Source organism: Thunnus thynnus, chromosome 4 (genome assembly GCF_963924715.1).
Source record: "Thunnus thynnus chromosome 4, fThuThy2.1, whole genome shotgun sequence".
In the NCBI taxonomy this organism is placed as follows: Eukaryota; Metazoa; Chordata; class Actinopteri; order Scombriformes; family Scombridae; genus Thunnus; species Thunnus thynnus.
Genome location: NC_089520.1, coordinates 28,979,823 through 28,990,889, shown reverse-complemented (window position 1 = coordinate 28,990,889; position 11,067 = coordinate 28,979,823).

Sequence of the window (11,067 nt, the reverse complement as noted above, 5' to 3'; positions counted from 1 at the left end):
GCAGCAGAAGGAGGAGAGGTCTGAACAATGAGCCTCATGTCTGTTTGGCATAACAACATCACAATTTTGTGAGTGATGAAGGCTGGTGTCTAATTTGCATAATTACCCCATTAATATTGCAGACAGTGCTTCACTTCATTCTGTTATGATGCCTCATAGGCCTCCTCAATACCATCTACACAGACCACTGATCGAATACCACAACACAGGAAAGGCAAATGATGGTATAAAATGAATTGGACATGCAGAATGAGTAGCTTTAGTCCTACACAAAGACCTTTGTATGATGATTTCCTGCCTTCCTATGTTGCCTCATGCATGACTGTGCTGAAGAGCGGCACCCAGCTTGAATTCTTGCTCAGTAAGCGACAATACATTTGGCTGTTTTCTATGAGGATGATAAGAAAGGCAATGTAATGTTTTCTGTGCATATTATGGATGTTATTACAGGTACTGAGCTGCAGGTTGTGCTAGTGATCTTCCTAAAATACCACTTTTACAGACTGTAGAATACCTCAGGTGAATCCAGTGTCCATGCATGCGTATTTGCGCATTTTTACATCTTTTCACATCCATGAAAACAGAGTTCTGCGGGAAGTCTATTTATTTTGGCTTTATGTGTAGTTCTTTAATAATGAGCCTTTATATAAGTTCCCTGAAAAGCCAAAGTTGAGGTTACTGAGCATTATACTCAGCTCTGTTGGAGAGAAACTGACTGACTGACTGCTAACTTATAAATTTGTACTTCAAAATGTTAATATCAATGCCACAATGCTTTAGCTCATTTAAAAAACAACAATAACCTTTTATTTACCTCAGCGTTCATTGATTACAGCGTTGACTTCCAGCATCAAAACAAAGCACACATGCTTACTCTCTGATGTACCACAGAGGGGGTGAATAATTGATTACATTTAGATATTTCTCTTTGTGAACGCACTCTGTTAAGTCATTACTGTCCTGCGTTGAGGGGTCTTTCATGTGCAGACGCAGGGTAGGCTATAAAAGATTAAATCAGAAACAAGCCGTCAGTTCAAGCAGAGTGCAACTAGACTCTTCCTAAAGGGTAAATAGCTTTAATGTGGCAGAAATATGGGTTGGAGGTTTGTAATAGAGGCTGCATGCAAATAAAGCATTATAAATAAACTGAACCAATAGTGGTTGCCATGTTTTGATTTTGGATAAATATGTTTGTCTGTGTACACTGTATTCACAGTCTTTCAGGGGGAGCTGGGAGATTAGGAGTTATTTTCTTGGATGCACATCAGAATGCAAAAGCGCATTTCTCTGTGGCTCACAGTGAACACAATGAGAGATTAAGGCACTAAAAACAAGTGTCATATTTATTCAGATTGATTAAATAAGTAGAAATTAGGATTCAGTCGGAGAACATTGAGAAAACAGACATTTAGAAGTTCATTGGCGGGGTAATTGCTCATTAGTTTTAATTTCCAGCCAATTTGCTGCTTGTGTCGAACAGTGTGAAAAGGCTGTTTTTACTCTGTGGTTGTCTCTTCCAATCAGACGCTGTGTTTGACACACTGTCTCTTTGACATTTTTTGTCAGAAAGATCACCCTACTTGATTAATTTCAGTTTAAATTAAGTCTTAAAGGAGAGTTTGAAGTACCCTTTAATCAACAGGCCCACATCTCTGCAATAAAGACACCCACATTTGATGACAGAAATCACAAACTGGCACTCAAGTAAAGTGACCAGCAAGAATAAATACCAAAGCTAGTAGACCTGAGCCTTCCACTAGCCTCATTTAGTGTGCTAGTGAGTATTTGAATTTGTTAGCAGTGTCAAACATCCCTCCTCTTTACATTTTAATGCAAAATAACCAATTGAATTCATGTCCTGCTGCAATACAAAGTGTTTTCACAGGCAACAGTTTTGAGTTAAATGCACAATTTAAGGTGCCAGTGTTGGTCTGTCAGTCAGTCAGTCAACTGTGGTCCAGACTGAAATATCTCAACAACTACTGGATATTTTGCTACAGATACGGCTAGAGAATAAATTCTAATAAGTTTGGTTACCACTTAATTTCTCATCTAGCACCATCATCAGTTAAAAATCTACAGTACCAGTCAAAAGTTGGACACACACTTCCCATTTTCTTGAATGAAAAAGTGTGTCCAACATTTTGACTGGTACTGTATTTATCCAATACTTTCATTTATGACCAGAAACCTGCAAAATTAACGACATTCCCGTCAACCTCAGCTGCACTTTATGTTTAGTGCTAATTAGCAAATGTTAGCATGCTAACACGCTAAATTCAGACGGTGACCATGGTAAACATTATACTAGTCAAACATCAGCATGTTAGCATTGTCACAGTGAGCATTTTGGCATGCTGAGGTTAGCATTTAGCTCGAAGCACAATTGTAAATACAGCTCCTACTGCTATGGCTTTGGACTCTTAAGTCTTGTTTCTCACATAATGAGGAATTTGAGGTAAATGATAAAGCTGTAGAAGGCATGACAGTGCCAACTAATAAAGCAGCATAAAAGGAGAGTAGCCTTTGAGGCAAATCATTGTCAGTGATTCAGTTTCTTGTCTGAGGCAGAGGATGTAAAATTATCAAGGTTGGCTGTTATCCATTTCCTCCTCAGTTGTACCATTTAACAAGACAACAGCTTCTCTGAGCACACGGCTTCCTGTCCAAACAGTGGCTCGGAGATGGAGCCAGAGGTGGGAGAAAGAGTGAGAGAGAAAGAGAGAGGGGGGGAAAGGGGAGGGGGTAATGAAGTTCTTATTCTCATTGGACAATATACTGTATCTGTGGCCATGAAGCAAGGCTGTGGCTGGTTGCAAAATAATGTCTGTGTGAAAGTGTCTTCATTGGGTCTTTGTGCTCCTCTGGTAGACAGGTTGTAAAGAGTGTCTATATAAGAAGTGAGGTGGGACTAAGTCAAAAGCTTATCATGAATGTAATGGAGTCTCAGCAATGTAGAACAACATTTAATACACAGTGAAGAGATAGATCACTGTGAGATGAGGATATTTGTCTATTCTACAAAATCGATGGCTGGTAGCCTCTTGGTGTCTTGCAGGTCACACTTATCTCCTGTCCAGCAGCGCCATATTTTTCTCATTATCTGCAGCTCCACATAGAACTTGCACAAATGTGTTTCCTACTGTAAGAAAGACTGATTCGGAGGTTGCTGTCGGGGCAGAATTTGAATGAGTGAGATAAGGCCAGAGAGACAAATGCAACACAATGGCCCCCAGAGCTGTAGGATAACAAATGCATCCTTTTGTTATTTTTAGACGTCCTGTCTAGAGAAGAGAGGAAAAGAGGACCCTCATAAAGAATAGTTCCCATTGGAGATATGAAGCTCCATTTATTCATAATTCTTCAGCTCGGAACTGTAAAAGATTGACAACAGAGTGATTTGCCACATCTGTTAATCTTCCTAAATGAGCAGAGCTTTGCTACAGCCCCTGCACTAAATAATTCAGCATACTGCACTTCAGTTTTATTCCATTTATATCTTTTTTCTCACTGTCAACTGTCAGGATACCAAATCATTGCCACTATATCATTTGGCACTGCTGTATTTTTACTCATACTGTACAGCCTGCTCATTAGGAACAGCCTTTTGGGAATAGGTGATAGATACAAAGAGAAACAAGGAGAAAAGCCATTTTAACTTTCATCATTTAAGCTGCTATCATCTACATGATCACATAAAAGTGATGCAGTTTACTGTGATATATATATATATATATATACACACAGTGTGAAATAGATGATAACAGTTACCAGTTATCATCTATTTCTGTTGCACCTGCAGTCAAAGCAGCGAAGCTTCATTGTCCACTATGAATAGAGACATTTTAACTGCACTGGGAATATCAGCACTGACCATAGTAACATTTGAGAAATTCCAGTCAGCTGAAATGGTTCCTTTTGAACAATCACTGCTGTTTATCGCACTACCATTTTCTGCCTCGAACACTCTATTTCTTTTTTCATTCTCAGATATAATGATTTTAATATTCCATTGACTGTGTCTTTGCTGGTCTGCTGAGCAGGAAGCAGACGTTTCCATCAGCAGAGCTGCGCTTGGCATTCATCATCAAATGTCTGCCCAGGAAACAGACAGCTTTACACTCATCTGCATCTGCTTGGTATGCCAACTGGGTGAACATCCACATCATCCTACCCACACTGTTATTTCTGATTAGCATATAATGCATCAATTATTTCACTTTCACCAAACAGAAAAGCTACCGCAAGTTTGGTTTCCAAAGCAACTATGAAGTGCTGGTGCCAGGAGTAAATTAATTTGGCAGTGGACGTTGAATTGCGATGGCAAGAGCCAAATGTGGGGCAACAATTCTTGTCCGTCACATCAGATCCTAACATATGGAATGTGTACTGAGGATGGAGAGGTTTAACTAAACAAAAGAGTTGGATACACACACACACATATACATTTGCAAACATTGTGGTATTTCTCTACTTATGAGGACAATTCACTGAATATATTCTAACCACACCTTTAACCATCAGCTATGCAACATATCTTCACTGTAGGTGTAAAACACACCCAGGAAGCAGCACACACAATCACACAGATGATACCATCTTGACATTTACTCATTTAAAAATTTCAGCGTTTTCAGCACTCACAGCATTTACTGCATACTGTACCATACAACACATTCTTCCCACTTTGATGGTGTAACAAGATATGTGGCCTGTAGGTTGTTTTCAGTCTTTCCTCGGGGTAGCTGTCTTCACATAGGAACATACTGTATATAATTACTTCATGTAATTGCTTCCTATACAATATATTGCGTCTGTTACAGGCACAACTTATCTAATTAACATATTATTTCTGATATGTAGAAAACAAATATAAATGTCACATTTTGACACAACTTCACAAACTCTCCCTCTTTCAGGCTGCACGTCTGAACTGCCACATATTGCACATCACAAAATCGTTTTATTGGGTCCATCATGTTTGGCTTGTACATAGAAATTAATAATCCTGTGAACAAATATTACCGGTTAATATCACAGTAGTTATTCAATCTCTTGCTTTAGCCTTTGATTGGATAACAGCAGCAACAATGTGTTACATAGAATAAAAGAGGATAGGTGCTAGTGTAGACATGGAGGTTGTATAAAGAGAGCACAGAAAAAGGAACTCAAATTGGATCAAAATAAAGAAAAGTTCCCTAACAATACTTGGCACTGTGATTAACATGTGATGTCTGGAAAGAAAGCATTGTAAAAACACCCCTGCAGTTATAAAAGGTAGATTGCTCCTTTTTTCATTCTACAAAATTTCTAAATTGAATTGGTTGCTTTGAAAAACTTTAAAAGGCACGTAGGAGACTGCCAATATGTGAATATATGTGATTTCCTGATGTGATGCCGGCAGATTGGCGGGCAAATGATAAAAATCATCCTTTTATTCTGGTTTGTGTTTCTTATGTGGTTCCTTTGCCTTTGATTCTTTGAGGTGTGCTGTCTCTGGGGGAACTGCACTGTACGTACAGTTAATTCAAGCTGTAGTCTTACTTCATTCATACCAATCCTCACATGTTTCTCATTCCTCAAAAAGGATGCTATTCGACTGTTTAGTTGGGAGGGACGCCTGATGATGGTCTGCAAGTGTCCATGTATTGCTGGTGTCACTCAGGGCCCAGCGGTTGTCTGGAACAATTTTTTAAAATTTTGTTCACATTAATTAGTAATTTACACTCTTGAATTACCTCTGAGTTACTGTTAAAGCAGGAGGTAAAGTTATAGGTTGTTGTCACTCGTTTCATACAGTTGTGATTCCACACTGGGTACAGGTTTGGACCACTTTGGCTGCTAAGATGCACATAACATACAGTATACCATTATTTATGTACCATAATGTTAATGTAGTGAAGAATAAACGGCAGAAAATTGTCAGGTCACGGATAACCTAATCTAAATGAGTTGTTTTTTTGTTTTGGATAGAGATATGTAAATATACTTTGGATTCTGCCCTTTAAACACTGTTGTGTTATCTTTGACATGTCAAAACCATACAAAGTTAGCGGTTAGCTGGTGAACACAGTGGAGCATTTAGCAGCTCAAAGAGTCAGACGTTTCCCTCAGGAGTAGGTGAAGACCTAAACAGAGATAAAAGGAGAGTTAATATTAGACTTATATTTGTCAAGTGGCCAGAAACACAACTCTAAATAAAGCAAAAATATACTGTTTGCAAAGTTCAAAGCACACAAATGATTAACTTTAGAGCATGAATTTAGTAATTCAAGAGCACAAATTACTAATTTGAGAGCATGAGCATTAATTCAAGAACATCAATTAGTATTTTTTTCTCTCCCTGTGACACCAGTGAGGCTGTGATTGTCAGTATATTCATAATTATGTCCAACATTTACATATTCTGTGGTGTAATTGACATCGCAGCCTCTAGTGGCTGATAGTGGAGCTTAAAGCCTTTAGTCTTGTCTAATTAAATTTGAATATGCACCACTAAAGAACAGCATAACTGAAATCATAAAGGGCTTTAGGCGGGTCCTGTACCATTACCTCATCTGGAGGCCCTGATTTGTAAAGAGGTTCTTAAAACTATAATCTTAAGACTAGGACTCGAGACTGTTGTCCTGGGGACAGTAGAAAATGTGTTTGGGATGAACAGAGATCTTACCTGGGATGACAGGGATATTATATATATAATATTTTATTTATTTATTTATTTTAAACTGTCACTTAGCAAATGACAAATTGAACTGAGCACTGACTACAACGGAGCGCGTCTTCTAATGCTGTTACAAATAGTTACTATAACTGGCAGCACAAGACCTGAAATGTTTCGGTGGAAATGGTCCATCTGTTCCCTCAGCTACAAACGACTTGCTGGCAGGACCTTGCAAATATGTCGCGCTGGTTAAACAAAACACAGTGCTACCCTGGCTGTGTGTGAATATATTTGCTAAAGCATACATTTAGACAATTTCAATATGTTATTGTGGTCTTTTTTGTGATAATCTAAGGCTGAACACTTATTAAACATAGCTTGTACGTGGACACGTGGACACTAGTGATGCACGGATTGCAGTTGTATCCGCTGATCAGGGGGTCGGTTCATAAAAATTAACTTTTTTGATTAATAGCCGATTGGTCATGGGTGGTGAAATAATACATCATTAATGAGGAAAATATTGATTACATTCTCTAAAATGTGAACATAGCAGAGAGCAGAGCAGAGAGCTGCTCCACTGCCGCTCAGCTTCATTTTTTGTAAGGCAGGAATTACCGACTCACAACTAACAACACAAAGTAACAACAGGGAATACTAAGAAATATACAGACACTAATAAAAATAATTTCTACAATAATACGAGAGAGCTCGTCTGAGAAATTGGTGCACTCAGCATGCTACAATCTTTCCAGACTGCATGGGTTATCAGGAGCAGAAGCAGATCGCAGCAGGCAGCAGACATAGTAGGCTAAATATATATGAAACTGTATTGCAAAGGCACAGTTCACCATGGAAATATTTACAATTACTGAAAAGGGCATCTCTAATCTTTGAAGTAAATCATTCAAGAGAACACTCATACATTAACAGGGGCAGATTTAGTGATTTGGGGGCTTTCTTGCTTTACAAAGTAAAGAATCAACATTTTGATTTTGGGATGGTTTACATTCACTTCGGGACAGTTAAAATTGTGTTTTGACACAGTGGTAAGAAAATTAATCTGGAGCCCTGCTTAAGACATTTGTTATTTTGGTTTATTATTTGCTTATGTGGTACATATTCCTAAATCATTTTGTCTTTAATCTAATGACCACAAAGTAACTGATACACAGCAAACTTGTAGTATTCCAGCAGGAGCACTTGTTGATTTCTTGGGCTCTGAATTAAGCTGCCATGTGTTTGAGTTTAGTTGGAAGGTGACACGAAGCACAGTGAGTGGGAGGAAAGGGGGTCGACAGGGGCCCAACGCTAATTTTGGCCCCATGGCCCTCTAGTGGGTTTATCCAGCCATGTTTATTCTATGTCAAAAGTGTCGTTCAAAAAATGTAATTCTAAAAAATTCATGTCAGCTGCATTTTCTGTTAATATTTCATAAATAATTTAGTACATCAAAACACATCCAAAGGCAACATCTGATGTAATTTATGAATAAAACAACACAACTAGACAGCCCAGTTAGAATAGATATGGCATGACATACAAACTGCAAATCTACCGCATGTTTTGTTGCATGATGCCTCAGCTGTGTGACTCACACTGGTTGTGCACGCCTCCCACTTGAGCATCAATCTTGTATCTTAAGTCTCTTGTTTTGTCTCCACCAGAGAAGCGGGAGACATCTGAATTAAAGATGGGCCTAAGACACACCATCGCTCATCATCCCCAAACAGCCTCACCACCTGCAGAGATACTCTACTCTCACTCTCCCACTCTCTAACAAGACTGTTGAGGAAAACACAAGAAAGTCGAGTTTGTGTTACTTAGCTGGATGATGCTGACTTAGTGTATTTAAATGTGTGGGAAAGTGAAAGATTTTTAAAGATGTTGTGTAATAGGACAGTAACACATCAGTCTGGCTGCAAAGATCAGTGTTTGAATAAGAATTAGGTCTTGTTCAGCACAAGGGTCAGTGATCTTGTTATTATAACAACACAAATGTGTATGAGTGTTTGTGTGAATGTGTCAGGGGAAAACAATAAAGACACCTTGACTGTAATAGGAAAATTCCCATTGTATAATAACCCCATTGATACTCCATATAACTGCAAAAACATCTGTTGTACAAGTGGAAAGTCATTAAGCGAAAAACATTTTACATTTTCAAACAACAAAGAACCGATAAAGAAATACAAGCAGACCTTGGTTTTGGTTTTGTTCTGTTGTTGAGAAGCTCTCTGTGTTGAGTTTGATTAGTTGTGCTGTACGGAGAAGTGCTAAACACCATTTGAATCTATGTCACTGCTGATTTGTCTCAGAATTATAGTGATTAAACCAAAATGTGGAAAAATAATAAATGTAAGTGATTATTGATGGCCAGACACAACTGTGCATTGATATTGCACTGTCTCACTTCTTTTAGTTAAGATATGATCAGGCATGTGATTGACAAAGAGCAAAAAAGCGGGAAAATATACAGAGCATGGTGCAGCAACCTTGGACATTCAGCTCCGTCAGAGAAAACTCTGCTGAGTTCAGACTGTTTACTTACAGCACAGCTACACTCACAGATAAGCGAGCCTCCTACCTGCCTGTCAAACAGCAAACAAACCATAAACCTTCTCTAGACAGTCCGGATCTGAGTGGAGTGCTGCAGGGATCAACAGATGTGAAGTCCGGCGGCTGCTCACGCTGCCTATATGCTGCTGCTGCAGTTCAGCGACTAAGTGGAGCTAACTGCTAATAGCCACCACTGCAACCAACAAACTCCACAAATCCATTCAGCAGCTCCACCATCCACAGTCAAACACACATGGCTGCTTATTTAGTGCCGAATTACAGCTAAAAACTCATACTAACGGCTAACACAGCTCAGTGTGAATGTTTGGCAGGCTAGCATAACATCCTTGCATAGACTATTTACTGGCATTTACCTACCCGTTGGCACTCTGAGTTCATACCTACCCCCCCCAAAAAATGTTTTTCTATGGATTGATTGTTCTTAGTTGCCATCAAGCCCCCAGGAATAACGCCGGGCTTTGAAGCCCATTTGACACAGTGGCCAAACTGTGGAATTACAACTTCCAGGTCTGACAAGGTCCAATAAAGCATATTTTTCCTGCACACAATCATGGGAAAAGGAGCTGCTGTAAAACAGCAGATAAACTTTTTTTAGTGTCACAACCTCCACGAAATGACTCATTTCACTATTAGAATTTGATCCATGCGGTCATCACATTTTGAAAGTCTAAAAAAGCCATACGACTGAATTGTATTATCCCCATTCAAGTTAGCTGGAGGGCTAAACCGGAAGTTAGCTGTCTCAGCTGGCGGAAGTCTCTAGTTAGCATGCTCTATGAGCTCCATGCCCCCATAGTGCAGTATGTTTTCATCTGGGTAATTTCTTTACAGCGGGAAGTGGCTTTTTTGGCTTCATGCACTACTGAGCAACTTTCATGGAATGAACGGGGCCTCGCCTCCAACGCTGTATCCTATATACATCCATGGTTGCAATCTGCAACCTCACCACTAGATGCCACTAAATCCTACACACTAATCCTTTAAAAAAAGACAGTTACAGTCTAAAAGTCAGTTCTCAGCAGCCACTTATGTGCCTTACAGTGTATCTTGCTTACTGCTGCAACATCTTAAACGCTAAAGTGTGCAATCAACGTCTGTGATTCAAATCAGACATAATAGGAATATAGAGTGCATCACGAGCATAACAGCTATTTCATTTATGACTTTTATCAACATCCAGCAGTGCCATAAGCAATGTAACATCAGCGGTTGTCTGGCGCATCTTAGAGTACCTTGAAGTGGACAGAGAAATGACACATTTTCACAACAAAACAAGCAGCAAAGAGCAGAGATCCAAACTAAATGCCTGGTAGAGAGGAATTATAGCATGATACAAAAATATGGAATGAATGTACTTTGTTACTGCTTGAGACCAAAATGTTTTGTAGCACCACATTCAGCAGGTGGAGAGGTTTTATTTCTAAAACTGAACCCATTTTCAGCAAATCGGGTAGAGTTTTACCTGTCAGGGGTGGTTTGGAAAGCCAGAAATTGTATCACCAGGTGAGACAATTGTTAATTAGTGTTGTGGCTGTATTAGGTTCATTTTATGGTATAAGTAAAACACTTCAACCACCCTATGTGGAATAACATGTGCACACAGAACATCTAGAACAGGTACTCACAGGCTGTACATGTGTTGGAAAATGTGCAAATCAAAAGGTTTTGTTACTGAATGTGCATTATATGTGTGTGTGTGTGTGTGTGTGTGTGTGTGTGTGTGTGTGTGTGTGTGTGTGTGAGCAAATGTGTCATGCCTGCAGCTAACCTGGCTCAGTGGAGCTGTGTTTCCCTTGGAGAGGTGATTAAACAAAGAGTTGAGAGCC